The following is a 22,851-nucleotide window of genomic DNA, read 5'->3' on the forward strand; positions in this document are numbered from 1 at the left end:
CTCACAGAGAACCTCTGTGAAAGGAGTGCAGAGGAAAAATATGGGATTGGAGGCCCCACACGAAGTCTCTACAGGGCAACTGCCTAGTGGAACTGTGGGAAGAGGGCCACCATTCACCAGAACCCAGAATGATAGCTCCACTAACAGCTTGTACCATGTGCCTGGAAAAGCCACAGGTACTCAACACAAGCCCTTGAGAACAACTATGAGGGCTGAACCCTGTAAAAGCACAGGAGCAAATCTTCCCAAGGCCTTCAGGGCCACCCACTGCAGCAGTGTGCCCTGGATGTGGGACATGGAGTCAAAGGAGGTTATTTTGGAGCTTAAAGAGGTAATGACTGCCCTGCTGAGTTTCAAACATGTATGGGGCCTGTAGACTCTTTCTTTTGCTTGATTTCTCTCTTTTGGAACAGGAGTATTTACCCGATGTCTGTACTCCCATTGTATCTTAGAAGTAACTAACTTGTTTTTTTTGTTTTACAAGCTCATATTAGAAGGAATTTGTCTTGTCTCTGATGAGACACTGGACTTTTGACTTTTGAATTAATGGTGGAATGAGTTAAGATTTTGGGGGGACTATTGGGAAGCCATGGTTATATGTTGCAATGTGAGAAGGACATGAGATTTGGGAGGGGCTGGTGCAGAATTACATAGTTTAGATTTATGTCCTTGCCCAAATCTCATGTTGAAATATAATCCCCAATGCTGGAGGTAGGGCCTGGTGGGAAGTGCCTAGATCTTGGGGGCAGTTTTCTCATGAATGGCTTAGTACCATCCCCTTGGTGTTGTCCTCGTGATAGTTCGTTCTGGTGAGATCTGGTTGTTTAAAAGTGTGTGGCACCTTCCCCATCTCTTTCTTCCTCCTCCTGTGGCCACATGACATGCCAACCCCTCTCTTGCCTTCTGCCATGATTGTAAGCTTCCTGAGGCCTCCCCAGAAGCCAAGCAGATGCCAGCATCATGCTTTCTGTTCAGCTTCCAGAACCATGAGCCAACTAAACCTCTTTTCTTTATAAATTACCCAGTCTCAGGTATTATTTTTGTAGTAGTGAGAGAATGGTCTAACACACCTGTCCCCTACTCCCACTCCCCACACACATGCATTTTTGTCACTTTGTTATATGTATAAAAGTAATATGGGCTGGGCACGGTGGCTCACCTGCAATTTAAGCACATAGGAAGGCTGAGGCAGGTGGATCACTTGAGCTCAGGAGTTCAAGACCAGACTGGCCAACATCTCTATCTTTCGTAGAGATGGCCGAAACCCATCTCTGCCAAAAAAAATACAAAAATTATCCAGGAATAGCAGTGTGCACCTGAAGTCCCAGCTACTCAGGAAGCGGAGGTGGGAGAATCTTTTTTTTTTTTTTTGAGACGGAGTCTCGCGCTGTGTCACCCAGGCTGGAGTGCAGTGGCGCGATCTCGGCTCACTGCAAGCTCCGCCTCCCAGGTTCAGGCCATTCTCCTGCCTCAGCCTCCGAGTAGCTGGGACTACAGGCGCCCGCCACCACGCCCGGCTAGTTTTTTGTATTTTTAGTAGAGACGGGGTTTCACCATGTTAGCCAGGATGGTCTCGATCTCCTGACCTCGTGATCCGCCCGCCTCGGCCTCCCAAAGTGCTGGGATTACAGGCTTGAGCCACCGCGCCCGGCCGGGAAAATCTTTGAACCGGGGAAGCAGAGGTTGCAGTGAGCTGAGATCGTGCCACTGCACTCCAGCCTGGGTGACAGAATGAAACTCCGTCTCAAAAAAAAACCACAAACAAGCAGACAAAAAAAAAAATTATAGCCAGACACAGTGGCTCACTCCTATAATCCCAGCACTTTGGGATGCCAAGGCAGGAGGGTCACTTGAGCCTAGGAGTTTGAAATGAGCCTTGGCGAAATGGAGAGACCTCATACCTACACAAAATAAAATTTAAAAAACTAGCTGGGCTTGGTGCTGTGGGCCTGGAGTCCCAGCTACTCAGGAGGCTGAGTCTCTCTAAAAAAAATTTAAAATTTACCTGGGTGTGGTAGCACAGGCCTGTGGTCCCAGCCACTCAGGAGGCTGAGGTGGGAACATCACTTGAGCCTGGGAGGTGGAAGCTACAGTGAGCCATGATCACACCAGTGCATTCCAGCCTGGGTAACAGAGAGAGACTGTCTCAAAAAGAAAAAAATAAAATAAAATAAAATAAAATAAAAAAGGACAATATATCTAAGGAGAAACTTAGACAATATACCTAAGGAGAAACTTAGATAATAACCAGGACATGAGTTATTGATACGTATGTGTGGATGGATGGGTTGAGGCAGAGACCTATCTGGTATAAAAATACACACTAGATTTCTCATCTATATCACGAAAAGCACTGCTGCTCTTACTTGAAATAAGCCGTTTTGCTATCTAGCAGCTGTTGCTTAACATTCCTGAACCCATCTCAGCACAAATAAACTCCTTATTCTACTCCGTGACCCAATTCTTTTGCTCAAGTTTAATGCACCCCCCTCAGGCAGAGTTTAGCACGTCCCTCCTCTGTGGTTAATTAGTGTTTTGTCCGCTCTTATCTTGTTTCATTAACAGTATTTTAACATAATAAACCATTTATATGTCTGTTTACACAAGTTAACTATTTATTTCTTTAAAAAAATGATTGTATACAACATTTTAGTTATATGACCAAGCTCAGTTTTCAGAGATAATTGAAAGATGCTGAAAACAAGTTTTGTTGAAAGAATGACTACAGAAATTCTTATGCATCATTTTGGATATCATAGTTTCAGTTAAAACTAGATGATTGTATAATTTTCCATAACAAAATTAATTGACCAAACTAAATTCAGGAGAGATCATTATTATTTCATGTCGCCAATTTGGACCAGAAGCCAGGCAATCAAATGTTTTACCAGATGTGGCTGCCTACTTATAAACACAGCTGAGTCATCAACAAAACACAGGTCATTCCTATTCCTTCCCTGGCCATTAAAATGATCATCCAAATGTGACTCACAAATTGCTTATGAGTGGTGCTTTTACAATATGTTATTTATATTTTCCTACATGATGGGAAACACTGTAAAATGTAAAACAGGAACTGTCCAGGCTTTTTCTTTAAAATCTAAAACTTAGCAAATAAACTTTAAAATTTAGGGACATAGTATCCTACAGAGCTTGAATTTTTGATAAATATAAGCCTCAAATTAAAGTGTAACTCCACTAAGAACTAGCTAAGTGAGATTCTATATATTATCTGCTCTCAGCCATAGTTGCTTCAAGATAAACAGGTACACGATAATACCTACTTCAAAAATATACTAGGAAGAACAAAAGTTATTATATATAATATATACAATACTATAGTACTTAATAGATTTAAATAAAAATTCCCTATCTAATATTTAAAATGAAATTTCCTAAATTTGAGAAATGTTTTATATCTAGATTTAAATGTGGGCGCCTATGGTACCAAATACATTTCCAGAGGCTTCAGAGAGCTCTTGGCATGGTGACGTACCATTCCACTGTTTTATCATAACATAAAAAACATTAGATGCACAAAATTAAAGTTCAGGTTAATCAAAATATTGCTTGACAAAGCAAATAATTGAATTGCACTTGCAGTGCACTGTGGTAGACAGTAATTAACATGCAGCATCTTCAACATTTGAGTACGACTTCCAATTTCCATTTTAACATTATAGAATGCTGTCTACACATTTTTTAATGGTGCCCATGATAATAATATATTCTCTTTTTAATCATATTCCACGTTGCAAGAAATTAAGCTTGCAATTTTCCCAGGTGCTTACCAAATTACTACTGCAAGCTAATTCTCATCCCCTAAGTTAAGAGTTTCAACACAGTGCACATTAACAGCCCTGCTTATGTTCTCTTGTACAACAGAAGGTAAGTTAATATGTGCCTCAATTATATCCAGTTTGTGCATTTATAGCACCCTGTGGGCAGCAGTAAGAAAGCTGTAAATGTACTTATCCCGTTTTTTTCATGGTTTACTATATTACAGTAGAGAAAGACTGAGACAGTGAAAAGGAAGAAGAAAAAAAGAAATGTAAGGAGAGCAATAGAAAAGGAAATGGAAGAAAATATCATTGAATGGGGAAATGATAAGAAATGCAAATTAAAAATGATTGATTTAAAAACTTTTCAGTTAAATTTATGGCTATAGCTAGATCTACATGCATGAAAGACCTGTATGTATGCCCAATTCTATACATGTTTTATTGTATGTATCTTTACTTAGTTTTAATGACATAGGGTTATAGAATATCTCCATTTATCAAGAATAACTACATATAAAATCACAAGAGGTAAGATATATAGTATTTACAAAGAAACAGTTCTTGGGACACTTTTAATCTGTACAGACCAATCCGTGAATACCTATAAACTCAGACAAACTTACTTTCCTTCACTTCTCATCAATGTTAAGTAGCCAAGTCAATTTGCAGTATGAAATTTAATTTACATTTTATCAATCCAAGATATTTAAAATATTGTCCCAAATATATGTATGAGTTATGAATTAGACTCTACAAGATAATGATCCAAAAATCTACTTATAAATTACAAGTTTGAAACAATATTTACTCTGTTTTTTTTTCTTCTGGCATTCAATGTTGTTTAGCCTTATTGGCACAGTGAAATTTTAAAACAATGTAGACAGAAAGGTAATATCTGTGATGCATTATCTGATTACTTTCTGTTTTTGATATGTAAGAATAGTAGCAAATTTTTGAAAAGTGATTCATAAAGCTTACAATTATTTTTAAAAATTTTATTGATATATAATAATTGTAAATATTTGGTAGTAAATGTGAATCATGCATATAGTGCGTAATGATCAAATCAGAGTAATTAGTAATCACATCATCACCTTAAATATTTACCATAGATTTCTGTCGGAAACATTCCAAATATTCTCTTGTAGTTATTTTGAAATATACCATAAGTTATATTATCATGTTCTTAATGCTAATCTTTAGACATCTAAGAATAAAATCATAGACAGTTAACAAAAGAATTTGTAAGTTAAAAATATTGAATATATATTCAAGTTTAATGGAGTTATTACCATTATTACCTTTCCAAGACCATTTAAAAAGTTACAATGGTTTGCCTAAATATCAATTTATGGGTCAATTTTTAACTTTTACATTACCACAGAAAGAAACAAGAACTAAAGACATAATCACGTAAGCAATCAGTGTTTAAATTCTTCATCTGTTCAAAAAACTTCCTTGGGTTTCTTTTTCGTTTCTTTCAAGTTCAAACTGACACCACTTGAAAAACTTTCTCCTCTTTTCTATTAGCTTAAGGGTATTTTTCAGTTCTGATGTTGATCAGGGACAAGACCAAACCATGATTTCTGATTATTTTTATGCACACAGCACTTGTTATTCATTGCGTCTGAAATTCTACAGGCTTGAGTGGCTCTGTAGGAGAGTCGTGGACAGCTCACTGCATAATAGCAATGCCCACAGAACAGAAGACAGGCTGGAGATGCTCGAGAGGCCAATTAACTTCCTGTTTCCTAAATTATAAACCATATAAGTAACAGAACTTAAGTGATCTCCCTCCCCATAGGCCCCTCCTCTTCAATCAGTTTTTGTAAGTGCTGAAAGGTTGTTATTTCTAACTCACAAATATGAACGGTTACCAGATTCTTAAAAGGCTTCGGTGGCCGGCATAACAATAAAGTGAAGATCTGCATCTTTTCAGGACATCTGTGCATATATTTACATTCTAGTTTCCACCTTCCTGTCCAGCCACATTTCCTATCACTCCTACAATCTCGCCACACTCAGTGACATACAGTTCCCATCTACGTCTTAGTGCTTTCATAATCTATCTATTCATGAAAACACTAGTCTCTCTGTGTTGAAAGCTGCCTGCCTCAACTTAGGCACCATATGGTTCTTCACATGGAGAATTCTCGGGTACATTTTAAGTCCAGCTATGATGCTGACTTCTTAGTAATTTCTCTCAATCCATTCTCAAAGCAAAGTAAGTTTTTTCTTCTTCTGTGTGACTTCTCACATTGAATATGATTTTATTAAATTGCACTTCTGTTGCCTAACTGTAGAGCATGACATAGTTTTCTGTTCGTCCTCAGTCAGAAATCTTTAACAAGAATGGGTAATCAGTATGGCCATGAATGTGGTATGAACATCTTCAACAACTTATGAGTCATTATTGCCTAGGTCATGCAAACTTTAAAGTTCAACTCACTTCTGCACGTGTAGTTATTAATCACCATGTGCATTTCAATCTTAAAAGTGGTTGAAATAAATGGAAATGAAACAAACTAGTAATAAAAGGGAAGATTAACAAATCTGTTGAGAACCCCTGTAAAACCCAGCATTGGAGCCTCCTCCACATTTATTTTTAAAACAGACAAATGACCACAATTGAAAATTGTGTGGGTCTCGTCTATGCTTTAAGGGATATTTGCATATCAAGGATAAAGAGAGATGGAACAGTAATTTCATCATGAAATCCTAGGTACTATTGATTTGTCAACATATATAAGATGAGGCAATGTGGAAACGGGCCTACATTGTGAGATACAAATATTCCAAGATAAAATAGATATCAAAAGTTTATTTATTCGGCACCTCTGAAATTCAAAGTGTCATATTGCATGCTTCTTAGAGGTAATTGCTAAGACTATAAATGAAGAACTTCATTAGTATTACATTGAACTTTGAGATGTCAATTAGACAGTCCTTTCAAGTTCTTGATTTAATTCAAAGCTTTCTCTTGAACAGTACACGTGTACCCAGGGATGCTAGATACTCTTTCAATATTGTTCACATTGGTCTTGATTTGTAGGTGCCCACCTGATGCTGGATGGTTTTTTTTTTTTTTTTTTTTGAGGCGGAGTCTCGCTCTGTCGCCCAGGCTGGAGTGCAGTGGCCAGATCTCAGCTCACTGCAAGCTCCGCCTCCTGGGTTTACGCCATTCTCCTGCCTCAGCCTCCCGAGTAGCTGGGACTACAGGCGCCCGCCACCTCGCCCGGCTAGTTTTTTGTATTTTTAGTAGAGACGGGGTTTCACCCTGTTAGCCAGGATGGTCTCGATCTCCTGACCTCGTGATCCGCCCGTCTCGGCCTCCCAAAGTGCTGGGATTACAGGCTTGAGCCACCGCGCCCGGCCATGCTGGATGTTAAATATCAAATATCAGGCCTGTTTTATACCAACAGGTTGGAACATACGGATTTCCACTTTAGGATAAAATACAAATCTGAATCCAAAAGGGCACAACAAATTTTTAATTATAATTTAAAGCCTATAACAGAGGTTCCCAAGCTTTCTCAGGTCAAGATGCTCTTAGAGTCTCAACATTTCCCCCAAGAGCAACTCTAGCCAAAATAAATACCCTTGTATTAAGTAGTTAGGTCTCAACAACTTGACACTCATGTGCATCTTAAAAATTTAGCAACCATTTACAAAATAATAATGCACAGGAATTGAAAAAAAGTATGTCATGCTTAAATAGCTACATTACAGATTAGTGAGATGTGTGTATCTGATGAGTCCTGGCACAACCTCTCAAGTCTTGCAATAGGCTGGACACCACCATGCACCTTTCCTGTTCCATGTAGATTTTCTTACGATACTTGCTTTATATCACAACAACCACCAAAAGCCCAGCTATGCAAAAATGTGGCATTATTTAAAGGAGAGTAACTTAATTATGTTGAGACTGTGCTAGCAATTTGTTCTGTACATAACAGATGTCTCTGGATTTCTTTCAACAATTTAAGGTAACTTATGGTTCTGTGAGTTTGCTGCAGCAACAGCCAACATCTTTCTACTGTTGGGTAATCACATGTCTATGACACTTTTTATCTATCAGATGTATACCTATGCAGGTGACAAAAGAGTGAGGACCTCTTCAAGGAGAACTACAAACTATTGCTCAAGGAAATAAGAGAGGACACAAAAAAATGGGAAAACATTCCATCCTCATGGACAGGAAGAATGAATATGATGAAAATGGCCATACTGTCCAAAGTAATTTATAGATTTACTGCTGTTTCCATCAAACTACCATTGATGTTCTTCACATGGTTAGAAAAAAATACTTTAAAATTTATATGGAACCAAGAAAGAGCCGATATAGCCAAGACAATCCTAAGCAAAAGAGCAAAGCTGGAGGCATCTCTCTACCTGACTTCAAACTATACTACAAAGCTACGCTAACAACAACAACAAAAAAGCATCGTACTGGTACCAAAACAGACACGTAGGCCAAAGGAACAGAACAGAGATCTCAGGAATAAGACTACACGTCTACAACCATCTGATCTTTGACAAACTTGACAAAAACAAACAGGAAAGGATGCTCTTTTTAATAAACGGTGATAGGAAAACTGGCTAGCCATATGCAGAAAACTGAAACTGGAGCCCTTTCTTACACCTTATACAAAAATTAACTCAAGATGGATTAAATACTTAAATATAAAACCCAAAACCATAAAAATCTGAGAAGAAAATCTAGGCAGTATCATTCAGGACATAGGCATGGGCAAAGATTTTACGATGAAATTGCCAGAAGCAATTGCAACAAAAGCAAAAATTGACAAATGGGATCTAACTAAACTAAAGAGCTTCTGCACAGCAAAAGAAAGTACCATCGGAGCAAACAGGCAACCTACAGAATGGGAGAAAATTTTTGCAATCTACCCATCTGACAAAGGTCAGATTTTACAATATCCAGAATTCACAAGGAACTTAAGGAACTTAAACAAAAGAAAACAAACAAAAAAACAAGCAACCCCATCAACAAGTGAGCAAAAGATATGAACAGACAACGTCTCAAAAGAAGACATTTATGCAGCCAATAAACCTATGAAAAAAAGCTCAACATCACTGATCATTAGAGAAGTGCAAATCAAAACTACAGTGAGATACCATCTCACATCAGTCGGAATGGCAATTATTGAAAACTCAAGAAACAGATGCTGGTGAAGCAGTGGAGAAACAGAAACGCTTTTACACTATTGGTGGGAATGTAAATTTGTTCCACCATTGTGGAAGACAGTGAGGCAATTCCTCAAGGATTTACAACCAGAAATACCATTTAACGCAGCAATTTCATTACTGGGTATATACCCAAAGCAATATTCATCATTCTTTTTTTAAAATACATGCACACATATGTTTATTGCAGCACTATTCGCAATAGCAAAGACATGGAATCAACCCAGAGGCCCATCAATGATGGACTGGATAAAGAAATGTGGTACATCTACACCATTGAATACTATGAAGTCATAAAAAGAAAGAAGATCATGTTCTTTGCAGGGACATGGATGAAGCTGGAAGCCATTATCCTCAGCAAACTAACCCAGGAAAAGAAAACCAAACACTGCATGTTCTCACTTATAAATGGGAACTGAACAATGAGAACACATGGACACAGAGAAGGGAACAACACATACTGGGGCCTGTCGCGGGGGTTGGGGGAGGGAAACATCAGGCTAAACAGCTGGTGCATGCAGGGCTTAATACCTAAGTGATGGGTTGATAGGTGCAGCAAACTACCATAGTATGCGTTTACCTATGTGACAAACCTGTACATTCTGCACATGTATCCTGGAACTTAAAATAAAATAAAATTTAAAAAACTTTTTATCTAGCAGAAGTGTTTGTTGTGTGGTAGATTACATTATTTTAGGAATATTTGATACTTATGCCCATTGGGCCCAGTCTTGTGTGAGAAGTATATTTCCCATACATGTAATACCAAGATTGGTCATGTGACTCACCTTGGGCAATAATATGTGCCTGTAAAATGAGTTGTGACATTGTCAGGTGTAAGCTCGTTCCCACCATCTGATTTCCTCTCCTCTGATATGATGTGGCATGTTCCAGAGAGTAGCTCCACCCTTAGCTTTAGTAGAATAAAGGACAAAACCACAGCCCACCTTCAATCCATGTAAACATGAGTATAAAATAACCTTAGTTATGTGAGCTACGAAAATTTGGGGGTAATTTGTTACTGTGGCTTAACTAAAGCTGATTGACCCACATAGATATTATTTAATATAATTAATAAATATAATTATTGAATATAATTAATATATTTTAAATTAACATGTATCTAAATCTTAACATGTATCTAAATCTTTAATTTCAGATGGACAATTTGATGGACAGATATTCATTTCCCTCATTTTGATAAGATTTATTCCCATATTTTTAAGTTTAAAAAATACTTAAGCATATTATTTCAGCTTCCACAGAAGCAATATTATGTTATCAATTTTAATAAACATATCATACATGCTTACATAGGTATACACAAACACATTTACATGAATCATCCAAACATTTATCTGTTTATCAGTTTATTCAACAGTTGCTATTAAGAACCAAATATGCTACTGATATTAATTTTCAAAATGCTTCAGCCTTTTTATGTACCTGATGTAGAGGTGATTGGCAAATATCCTGTGTCCTTTATACAAAGACACGAACGTTATGGTTCTAGAAAAGCTTATCCTACAGATAAATTTGCCTTCTGTTTCATAGGATGAAAATGACTCTATATTATTCATCCTTGTATCATCTGAAATGAGTACCATCATTCTGTACATATACCCAGTTCAATAAATGTGCTGAATTTAATCTACTATTTTTTATCTTAGCTGTCAAAACTAAAGGAAAAAAATTGACTTAACGAACGTGCTATCTATTCATTCTGTTTTTATCTTGAATTTTCATAGTTTACATTTCTTTACTTTTGTTAAGACAATGCAAATGTTCGGAAGCAGACAAAATTTAAATTATATATAGCCTATGACATTCTTCTAGAATCATTATCTCTTTCTACTAAGTTGTTACCAGTAAAGCACCTATATTTAATTGCATTATATATTTTTTAGGCAAAATTCTTTTCTAACCAAAAAACCCATTATAATATCAAAACAAAATAATAAAAAGAAATAATGTAATAATTGTTTGACTCAATAACTCATTCTTTCTCTCTTCATTCCACCAAATCTACAAACTTTAAAAAGTGAATTCAAATGAGATTTGTATCTTTGATACAGTGCCATGCATACCATGACTTCAAGTATTGGTTTTCTTTAAGATTTTCCAACATATTTGACTATTAAAATGAAATTACATTTAAGCTATGGAATACACAATAATTTTATTAATTCAAGGATCTTTAATTTTAGCTAGAGCTCAATTCTTATCTTACTTTTAACCAACTTTTGTGTGGTGTTGAACAGAATTGGAGAATCAGTATAAATGAAAAAAATTAACTCTCTGTCACTGCCTGATATGGTTTGGCTGTGTCCCTACCCAAATCTCATCTTGAATTGTAGTTTCCATAATTCCCACATGTTGTGAGAGGGACCTGGTGGGAGGTTATTGAATCAAGTGGGCAGTTACCCTCATGCTGTTCTCCTGAAAGTGAGTTCTCACAAGATCTGATGGTTTTATAAGTGGCCTTTCCCCCTTTTGCTCATCACTTTTCCTTGCTGCCTCCATGTGGAGGATGTATTTGCTTCCCCTTCTGCCATGATTGTAAGTTTCCTGAGGCCTACACAGTCATGCTGAACTGTAAGTCAATTAAATGTATTTATTTTATAAATTACCTAGTCTTCAGTGTGTCTTTATTAGCAGCATGAAAATGGATTAATACAACAAATTGGTATTGGGAGTATTGGGGCATGCTGTAAAGATACACCAAAATGTGGAAGCAACATTGAAACTCGGTAACAGGTAGAGATTAAAACAGTTTGGAGGGCTCAGAAGAAGATAGGAAAATGTGGGAAATTTTGGAATGTCCTAGAGACATGGAGGGATCAGAAAACAGGAAATGTGGGAAAGTTTTCAACTTTCTAGAGACCTATTGAATGGCTTTGACCAAAATGCTGATAGTAATATGAACAATGAAGTCCAGGCTGAGGTGGCCTAAGATGGAAATAAGGAAATTCTTGGGAACTGGAGAAAAGATGACTTTTTAAGATTTTTTAAATCGTGTACTTTAGCAAAGACACTGGCAGCATTTTACCCTGCCCTAGACATCTGTGAAACTTTGAACCTGAAACAGATAATTTAGGGTATCTGCTGGAAGATGTTTCTAAGCTGTAAAGCATTCAAGGGGTGACAGAGCTTGAAAGTTTGGAAAATTTGCAGGATGATCATGCAGTAGAAGAAATTCAAGCCCACTGTAGAAATTTGCATGAATAATGAGGAATCAAACGCTAATTGCTAAGACAATGGGGAAAATGTCTCCAGGGCATGTCTGAGAACTTCCTGGCATCCCCACCTATAACATTCCCTATTGCTAGCACAACTTTGAATCCAAAAGTTCCTGTTGGAGAGGAAAGAAAGAGCATTTTTATCTTTACCTCCTTCCCCTCTATTCCTTTTATATTAGTCTTCTCAGATTTTGATTGGACTTTGAGCCATAGCTAATTTCCATAATTCAGAATGTTCCTGTCTGCCCCTGCAAATCTCAGCTAGTCTTTGCTAGTCTCTACTTTTGTACCTCTTTAGGGCACTGACCTTATACTGCTAGTCTTCATCTATCCCTATCTGCCCCTGTCTGTACCTATTAGTTCCTGTGAGTTCCTGCAAGTCCGTGTCTTTTCCTACCTATATCTATTTATCTCTATATTTATCTCTATCTCTATATATTTCTATCTCTATCTCTATATTTATCCCTATATTTATCTCTATATTTATCCCTGTATTTATCTCTATATTTATCTCTATCTCTATATTTACTTATCTTATCGCCACTTACTTATCTCTACATCTTCCTGGAAACCTTTTTTATGACCCTGGGTAGAGCTCAGAAATCCACCCGTTAAGCTTCAGCAAGAGACAAAACAGAGACCCCAGACCCTGCACCAGATTGAAGGGAACAGGAAGTGCTCTCCCCTCCCCAAAGCAGGAAAACCAGAGTTTGGCCCTTGCAAATTTCCACTCCACATCAGTGTCATCCTCAATTTCCTGGAATAAATTGTTGATCATGGCAATTAACAAATTTAGCAAAACAATGACGATTGTAATATTATAGACTCCATAAAGAACATAACCAGTGTTTCCAATGAATTTGTGGTTATAGTTCATGACCACTGATTTCACTTCAGAAAGTCCAAATATAGCCCAGAACAGTCTCTTAAGACTCTCTTCAACTGTTGTGAAGGCTTCATTTTGTTTTGCACCAATGTAGTAGGAGTAGAGGTTGAACATTTCAATCATTAAGGCCACAAACACCATAATGAATATGACCATGAACCTAAAGATGTCTTTGACTGCTCCTCCAAGTGTCATCTGCAGAGATCCAAAGCTTGCATTTGCTGGCAAAGTACAAGCTATCCCAGAGAAACTCAAAACCACCACAAGTCCACAAAAACCCTCAGACTCCATCCGAGGATCAGAGGGGTCCCACTCCCTCCTGACCAAATTGTAGTATTTCACATTATCTCCCAATGTTTTTGTCGAGTTCTTCCAAGTATCATTTGCAACAATGATGCTCTGGGCTTTGGAAATATGCCAGAATGCCCTGAATCTTGCAATGAATGATGCTGCGAAAATTACTACATACCCAAATCAAGCATATTCCACAACTCAAACAAATATTCCTTGGGGACTTGAGTCCAAATTTCCTTACATTCAGCCCATGTCATGCCTCTGTGCTCATTAAATCTGTTTTTCTCTAGCACAGGCAGGTTAACCATGAAACTGAAGCTTCAAGATGACTTTCCTTGCCCAGGCTCCTTCTAAGTCCTCACTTTGTCTTCTTTTTCTCTGAATGGGGCCCTCTGAATAAATAAGCCTCAGATTCCACTGGGTCTTACCCCATGCCTCACCCTCTCATAATAAAGGCCTTAACAAATTCAAGTAAGCAGAATGTTTGCTTTCATTTTGTCCCATTGTTACCCTGGTTCTTCCTAGCGCTTAGCTTTCCCGCCAAGCTTCTTTCAGTCGTCCTCAGGTGTCCTTTGACCATGCGTCCTCTGCTTTCACATGCCCTAGAGTTCCTTCACCGGGGTCTTTGTCACCCCACGTTGGGCAGCCAGGAATGTTGGGATGATTGGCCTCAACACGAGGTCATGGGGGTGACGAAGTCTGGTGGAGTCAAGGCAATGAGAAAAGACAGTTTGAGAGAGAAAATAGGTCCAGGGGGCCAACGCTAAGTATGGAGGCTGCAAAGGCCTCAAACTCTGGAGCCCAGACTACTGGTGATCAAGCAAAGAAACAGGTTGTGAGAATGTGGGGTTGAAAGGGAGCGTTGCATTAAGCACATGATTTACAGCTGTGATGGTTTAGCATTTATATGGCCAATTCTAAGACACAATCCATCTACGAGCCTGGGAGGGCTAGAAACAAGGAGCCAGTAAGTCTAGACACATTCCAGAGCCATGAGCCCTGGATTTTATCCAAGTCATGAGGGGTTTTATGCCTTGGGCTTTTATTATGGTGCGTCAGAGTAGCCTTCCACCCTTTAGCACAGGGCTTGGTGGTCTAAAGGCTACAAAAGGTTTTAGACCCTGGACCCCGGACATGTTCCAAGACACTTTTACATTATGTCAGACGTGCAAGTCCTACCTCAGCTTCTCTCAACACTCAGCTTTTCTCCCAACATTAAGGGTTAATTAGTGCTCTATTGGATTTCAGACTTGTGTAGGGCTGTAGTTCCTTTATTTTTGTCAACTTCTTCCATTTAGAATGAAAGTGTTTGCCCAATACCTGTACCCCCATTGTATCTAGGAAGTCACTAGCTTACTTTTGATTTTGCAGGCTCATAGGAAAAGGAACTTCCCTTGTATTAAATGACACCTTGGACTTGACTTTTGGGTTAATACTGGAATGAGTTAAGATTTGGTGGGACTGTTGGGAAGGCATGATTGTGTTTTGAAATATGAGGAGATGAGATTTAGGAGGGGCTGGGGGGCAGTGATATGGTTTGACTGTATCTCCACCCAAATCTCATCTTGAATTGCAGTTGCTGTAATCCCCACATGTCACCGGAAGGACCTGGTGGGAGGTAATTTAATCATAGGGGAGGTTACCCTCATGTTGTTCTTGTGAAGATCAAGATCTGATGGTTTTATAAGAGGCTTTTCCCCCTTTTGCTCACCACTTCTTGCTCCCACCATGTGAAGAAGGATGTGTTTGCTTCCCTTTCCACTAGGATTGTAAGTTTCCTGAGGCCTGCACAGTCACACTGAACTGTGAGTCAATTAAAACTCTCCTTTATAAATCACCCAGCCTTGGGTATGTCTTTATCAGCAGTGTGAGAACAAACCAGTACACTGCCACATCATCTATTCTTGATACAGAAAAAATATATTCATAAGAAACCTTCACCAATTAAAAAATTATTTTATGGCACTGAGCTCTGAATATCTACAGCCAGAAATCTCAGAAAAATAATGCACACACACACACACACACAAACACACACAGACACACACACGCAGATAGTGCTAAGAAATTTGTGGGTACATGTAATAAAGCAAATTAAATATGTTTTTCCTATCATCAGTTTTGTGTTTAAACATATCTGGGTATAAAAACTATTTTTTAGTTGGAATAAAAGGAAGGATAAAGATGGGGGAGAAAAAATGAATCATTATGTAACTTATATTACCATAAGAGCTGTCCTTTCTGAGAATAAAAATATGTTTTCTATCATAGGTAAATCCTCTTTATCCGGTAGCTGTCTAACTCTACTATAAAGCAAAGAAACAGAAAACTCGCTTAATTTCCCATATAAACAAGAGCCATAGTCAATCTTGTCCACAGAGTTAACCTCGTATTTTATCTGGCTCCCTTTGTGAGGTTGATTTCTTTTTTGTGACATCACAATAATTTCTCATCCTATGGTAAGCTATAATGATGATACTATAAAAAATAAATAAAAATATAGCATAGGAATATTCTAAATTGAATGATTTTTCAGTTTCCTGGGAGATGTCAATACCAGGTCTTTAAAATAGCATTTTATAATGTCAAAAAGAGTTTTTTTCATACTAGTTTTGCCATAGAGTGGCATTAAAAAAACAAATTAAAAATTTATGCCAAGTTAGAAAATACTTTTGAATTGTATCTGTGTCACTGAGTTGTGCCAATGCATCAATCTATTTGTCAGCCAAAACAAAGTGAAACAAAACAAAATATTATTTTTACTGCTCGCTTCTTGATTTCTGCTTAAGGTGCTGATGAAATAATTGCTAACTTTTGATTATATCTGTGTTTTTCAGGAAATGAGTATTTTAACAGGAAAAATCATTTCTATTAAAATACTAAATGATCATTGTGACAGTCCTGGGATTTTCATACTCTTATTTTGTAGATTTAAAATGGACCTACATTTCTGATTAATTGTTGTGTTTTACTGTCATTTAGACACTCTGCATATTGTTACTCACTGTCAGAATAAAAATTAGTCATTCCTCATTATCAGAATAAAAACTAGAAATCTAAATCATCATTTCCACTCCAAATGACTCAATGGAATGACATGTTACCAGAAATATTTCTTAATATTAGAAAACCAGCAAAGGAAACATCAAATTTGTCAGCAAAACGGCAGATATGACTCTATCAATAATCCGTGGCACTTTTGTATTCCCCGTCTGGGGCTATTATATAGCTCTGGATGACAGCCTGCTTCGACTTCATCGTATGATCCACTGGGACAGAAACTCATAACTGACTTTCGACATAGAGCCTTCGTACAGAGCATAATAACCACAGCCAGTCAGTATAGGAGGATTATGAGAGTGTGGCAATGAACACAAAAGTTTGGGGGAAAGCAGTTTAACACAAAACCTGACAAAAACAAGCCCAGAAGGATGGCTCCTTAAATGTTAAACGCAGGAAAGGAATTGAGCATTTCAAAATCATGCTTTGGATGGCTTGAAAATCGTGTTCTTTTAGGAGCTGCAGCTATTCGTTTTAAATCGCTCTACACAATCTCCAAACACCTTCCCCACACAGACACACGTACAGACTCACCAAGGATGAAAACGGTGTTCTCAAAACAGGTCACCTGACAGCACTAGAGGGTCTTTGCTTCTAAATACACAGTTTACTACATTTACCTCTTATAATTATAAATCACTGCTTTCAGGATCTCTGAAGAAGAGCTCTACAGGGTTGTTGAGACACTGGGGGTTGGAAGTGCCCTATACTCCTCATGAGCACTGATTGATAGTTTCTGGAAATGTGTGTGCCAGTTATTAAATACAGATACTATTAAAAATTAATGTATGTAAATTTGGAATTAAATCATGCTGAAACAAAAGTAATATGTAAACATAATTGCTTTTTAAAATATTGTTACCATCTTTTACTATTATCACATACTCCTGAAGTTGTCTACATCTATGCATCTGCACAGTAGAAATGTTGTATGATGACGATGGGCTACTGTGCATCTTTTCACCACTCTGTGTCCAGTGAACCCACACTAGCACGTTGGTAGCTTAAATCAGCTACAGTGATAGTGTTTACATCATGAAAATCAGCAAATTCCACAGAGCATAACTCATTTTCTCCCTCCAAGAGCTAAGGTTGAACATTTTCCATCACACCACTGGGGTAAGAAATTTTCAAGCTTTGCATTTGAAAAGTGGTATAGTTATTCCTGCCACAAGACACCCTTATTGAGATGTCAAGTAATAATCTGATTATCCCTTTTGGATACCATCAGGAATAAGAAATGGTTTCCTTAGGATTCTCAAGAGTGTTTTTAAACTGAGCACTTAGCTTTACCTGCTCATGACCAAAGTTCAAAACTTTTAACTCATGTGTCATGAACTCTACTTTAAAAAGTAAAAATATATATAAAACCTAAAAGTAAAAACAAATCAAAATGCATTAAGTAAAATACATTAAAGTAGAAAATATTTTTAAAAGTTTTAGAACACTGTTCTTTTAGATTTAAAGTAGCAGGTACATAACCACTTTTATTCATAATCACTGATAAGTGTTTCATGTGTCTGGAGGGCTGATGAAATAACTGGCATATAAAAATCAATAAGCAAAAGCCTAGGAACTTAGGAAAACAAAACGGCATGACCAGTGAGTTACGGACTGTTCTATGATGGAGAAGTGGGTGAAATTGTGCCTATGTGCCTAGTGCTTTAGGTGCAGCTATGAAACCTGACACAGTCGTGGAACAACTCATTCACTTATCTGGAGAAATAATGGAAGAAAAAGCAAAACCAAAGTATAAGATAAGACTGTGCTTGAATTAGCGAGGTATACAGCTGAGTCTTGATAACATTTTCAAAAAACACCTCTAGTAATTATTTACAAAACCATATGGAATTCATATGAATTGGGAACGGGATCTTACTTTATTATCAAGCATGTATTGAAGTGGCAAACCTGCAGAATTTAATAAACTGTATTTAAAAGCTACACAGCAGCTTTCCCAAGAGTTGAAACATAATTTTAACTAGTATTTATAGACTGATAATATTGAAAGTGGCATTGAGAAATTATCTGGTCTGTCTCAATTTCTAAGAAAGATAAATGTTTATCCATCCAAGTACTGTAGCATGTATTCTATTTTTAAATATCACAAGAGGATAAAGTTTATTGACACTCATTGATAATCTAATCTATGATTTATTAATTGTCACAAATTACTTGTTTAGTAACTTCTTTACTACAGTTATACCCACACATTTTATGAATAATAATTGTGAAAATACATATTAGCCTTTTACCATTTTTGTACACATAAATCAAATGTCTCTTGGTCATAATCAAGAGGACAGGAAAATAAGAGCAAGAAAATATACTGAGATTTTGTATGTTTTTTGCAAAATTGAAAAAATCACAAGGCCGGGTGCAGGAGGCTCATGCCTGTAATCCCAGGACTTTGGGAGGCTGAGGTTAGCAGATCACTTGAGGTCAAGAGTTCGAGACCAGCCTGGCCAACATAGTGAAACCCTGTCTGTACTAAAAATACAAAAATTAGCCAGGTGTGGTGACAGGCACCTGTAATCCCAGCTACTCAGGAGGCCAAGACACGAGAATCAATTGAACCCGGGAGGCGGAGGTTGGAGTGAGCCAAGATCATGCCACTGCACTCCAGCCTGGGCAATAGAGCAAGACCCTGTCTCAAAAAAAATAAAAATAAAAATAAAAAGAGAGAGAAAAGAAAAAGGAAAAAACCACAATTGTTTACTTGATTAGAGCACAAATAGAAGATAAAAATGGGGCTAGAAACATATTTTTTGCTTATATAATTTACATACTGCTTATATTTTAAATTCACATACTGTATGTATATTCCTATGACAGTTAAATAAAGCATTGCCTCTATTGTGTTTGCTAGAAAGTTATTACATTCAAACTGAAAAATGACAGCAATGTAAAACATGTTTTCTCCTAGGGTAAATGCTTTGCGTCAGTAATCACTGTGTTAAAAAAACAATGGCCATAAAGGTAGGGAGTGAAAATTATTGCTTAAATGCTTATATATATATTTTTTGTTTAAATAAGCCATACTCCCTCATTCTTGAAAAAGAAACTAGTTATATCACTAATAATATATGTATAAACATAATGAGTTTTTAAAGCATTTCTTTCAAAATGCTAACTTCAAGATATCAGAATCTCTGTGAACTTCAGACTAAGAAGATGAAGAAGCAGTTCATTCTTTTGAAATCCTATGTAGAATTCATGTTGTTTGTTGTTTGGTTTCCCATTCACTCTTCAAAGATAATTTACAAATATACAGGAATCTATTCAACATAATTACTTAGGTCGAAAAGTACTACAAATTCTGTATAAAGAATTTGTTTCTGTTTATCACTGTCCTGGAAAAAAAATTAACATAAATAAATAAATTTTTATAAATCTTTTAAGTTGAGTTTCGTGGATATTTCTTTTGTACCTAAAAGTAATGTATTCTCTATTTAGTGACCCTAGGTTAAAGTTGACTTAGAGAAAATAACTATTTACCACGTTTATTTACTGCCAATATTTAATTACAAAAATCAGATACCTATTTTTACAAATCTTGTAAATGTAATATTGTAGTTAAAGAAAGAAGATGATTCTATAGAAATAAAATTTAATGATATTTAAAATATGTAACATGGTAAATATTTATATTGACCTTTTGCTAAAAATAATGCTTTCTCATAATTAAAAATTATATCTGTTGAAGCAACAGATTTCCAGAAAATGTACCTGAAGTTGGGGACACTACTAAAGACTAAAAGATCTGTGAAGCTTAATAATAAAGATAACTACAAATTTATAACGCTTTGCAAATTTCTTGAGTCCCAGTCCAATTTTTTTCCCCTATAACATTTTGGTCTATTTCATTACAGTCAAAAGAAATATGACATGGTGGCTTTTCTGTAAATCACAGTTAACAGCCTAGGTTAAATAGCAATGATAACAATAACATTAATTAAAATACCTTCAGCAAAATCGGTGCAGATTTGCTCAATTCCATTAGGCCTAGATTTAAGCAGTGATCAAGAAAGGAAGGCAGGAGTTTAGTAAGAGTGTTTTTTATTCATTTCCCTCCAATAGAATGAAATAGAATCAGAAATTTAAGATAAGAGAAATGGATGAAGAGCTTTCACAGGCATTGCTATGTTCAGTTTCATTTGAATTCACAATGTGAACAAATATAAAGCTATCTCTGTGGGAATAGTAAACATTTTAAATTCTGTGGTTTAACAAAGTTAAAAGCTTCAATCTACAATTTGCTGGCTTCAAATAACTTTGAAATTCTGAGAGTAGTTTCGTGTGTGTGAAAATCTTCATAGTCGTAGACAAAAGTAAGGGCAACCGCAGTTAGTGGATAAATCATTGGCAATCAAAACTCAGTGACTCAATTGAAAGGTCAATGCACTTTTCTTTGATTTTTTGCTTTAAACTGATATTTTATTTTCTTAGATTTTCTAAAGCTGCCCGTATGTGCCTTAATGTCCATAATTATGCTTAACATAATTTATCTAAATTTGGCTGAGACCACTCAATATTTTGGATGCTGAAATAAATATCTGCATTACATTTTTCCTTTACTATGCTTCTAAAAAGTAATAAAAATTATTCACACATATACTGGTGATCACCCTAAAAATACTCGTAAACACAAGGATATACAGAGAATATTTTCTTCATTTGTTCTTTTAGGAAAGAAAGATAAAAAATAAGTTCCATTCATATTAACAAACATCTGCTATTTAGTAAATAATAAATGATTTTCTTCATTTAATATATTTTTCTACCTATTGTGGATTTCCTACTTATGCAGAGATAAATCCATAACAAACCAAAAAGTATTTCATTCACTAATTGTGTAAAAGATTGAAAAGTACTTTATTTTATTTTGATGATTGTATTTTGTTCTTTTTTAAATATTTGACTTCAATAATTCCTTTTGAGTTTTAAATATTTGCTGCAAAATATTTTTGTATATAAATTAATACATGAATATAGAGTGAGACAATTCACAAATTTAAATTTCTGTTATGTCAATAGTAAGACAAAATTGACTTCCTTAAAACATAGTTTGATATGTACTCAATCTGAAATACATACAAAAATAAATGCAAACTCCTCACATCCTACGAGTATTTTTCTAGTATCTACTATTCCTTCTTCCAACACTTACATGTAGATATGCAGTGAACGAATATACATTTACGTGCTTAAGAGTGATGAGAATCCAATAGGAATCCACATCTCGCTATCAGATCTTGACACTCAAAATGCCATTCCCCACTAAAAGAAAATAAGAATCTTTGTGGAAGGCACTAATTCCAGGGCTGACACATACACACAATAGTTCAAGAGGAGCCTCTTATATCCACCATAGAGAAAGGAAGTGCTTGAAAAATGATGACAACATACAAAATTAATACCCAGGCCAGCCTGACTGTTTATTCTAAAACTTAGCATCCAAGTAAATGAAATAATAATCTATTATAATCCACAAATAATATGAGAATTTGTGAGCCTATATTGATATGATCAATAAAGAGATTGATAGTTTGGTAAGAAATAGAATATTAGCAGGGCTTCAAAGTATCTTCCCATAAAATGCTTACTAAATTACAAAGAGGAAAAGAGTAACTTCACAGCAAAGGAGCCTCACAGACAGCACTTAATTGAGTCATCAAAACAGCATCAGTAAGTAGTGAAACAAAAATAAATCGTGTAGGGAAAAGAATACAGAATCACTTCTACGATATTCCTGCCAAAGATGCATCATCTCAATCTGATCAAGAGAGCACATCAAGGAAGCCCAAAAGGAGCAAAAGGAGGGACCTTCTTTTTTTTTTTTTTTTTTTTTTGAGACGGAGTCTCGTTCTGTCGCCCAGGCTGGAGTGCAGTGGCCGGATCTCAGCTCACTGCAAGCTCTGCTTCCCGGGTTTCCGCCATTCTCCTACCTCAACCTCCCCAGCAGCTGGGACTACAGGCGCCCGCCACCTCGCCCAGCTAATTTTTGTATTTTTGGTAGAGACGGGGTTTCACCGTGTTAGCCAGGATGGTCTCGATCTCCTGACCTCGTGATCCACCCGTCTCGGCCTCCCAAAGTGCTGGGATTACAGGCTTGAGCCACCGCACCCGGCCTAAGGAGGGACCTTCTAAAAAAAGCTGGCTTCTAATTTCCAAAGCTTCAAGGTCATGAAGGTCAAGGAATGGCTGAAGAATTCTTCCAACCTATGAGAGATTAAAAAGAAATTGCTGGGCTGGGTGCAGTGGCTCACGTCTGTAATCCTAGCATTTTGGGAGGCCGAGGAGGGTGGATCCCCAGGTCAGGAGGTCAAGACCATCCTGACCAACACGGGGAAACCCAATCTCTACTAAAAAAAATAATAATAAT

The 22,851-nt window shown here is 36.7% G+C and overlaps 1 long non-coding RNA gene and 1 pseudogene across 1 annotated transcript in view; both read right to left on the minus strand.

Moving 5' to 3' along the window:
* The window catches only part of LOC116271494, a 76,366-nt gene that overhangs the window by 14,182 nt on the left and 39,333 nt on the right, over positions 1–22,851 (minus strand). The gene's annotated exons all lie outside the window — the stretch shown is intronic.
* On the minus strand, positions 12,712–14,922 carry LOC110741767 (annotated as a pseudogene).

Source organism: Papio anubis, chromosome 19 (genome assembly GCF_008728515.1).
Source record: "Papio anubis isolate 15944 chromosome 19, Panubis1.0, whole genome shotgun sequence".
Lineage (NCBI taxonomy): Eukaryota > Metazoa > Chordata > Mammalia > Primates > Cercopithecidae > Papio > Papio anubis.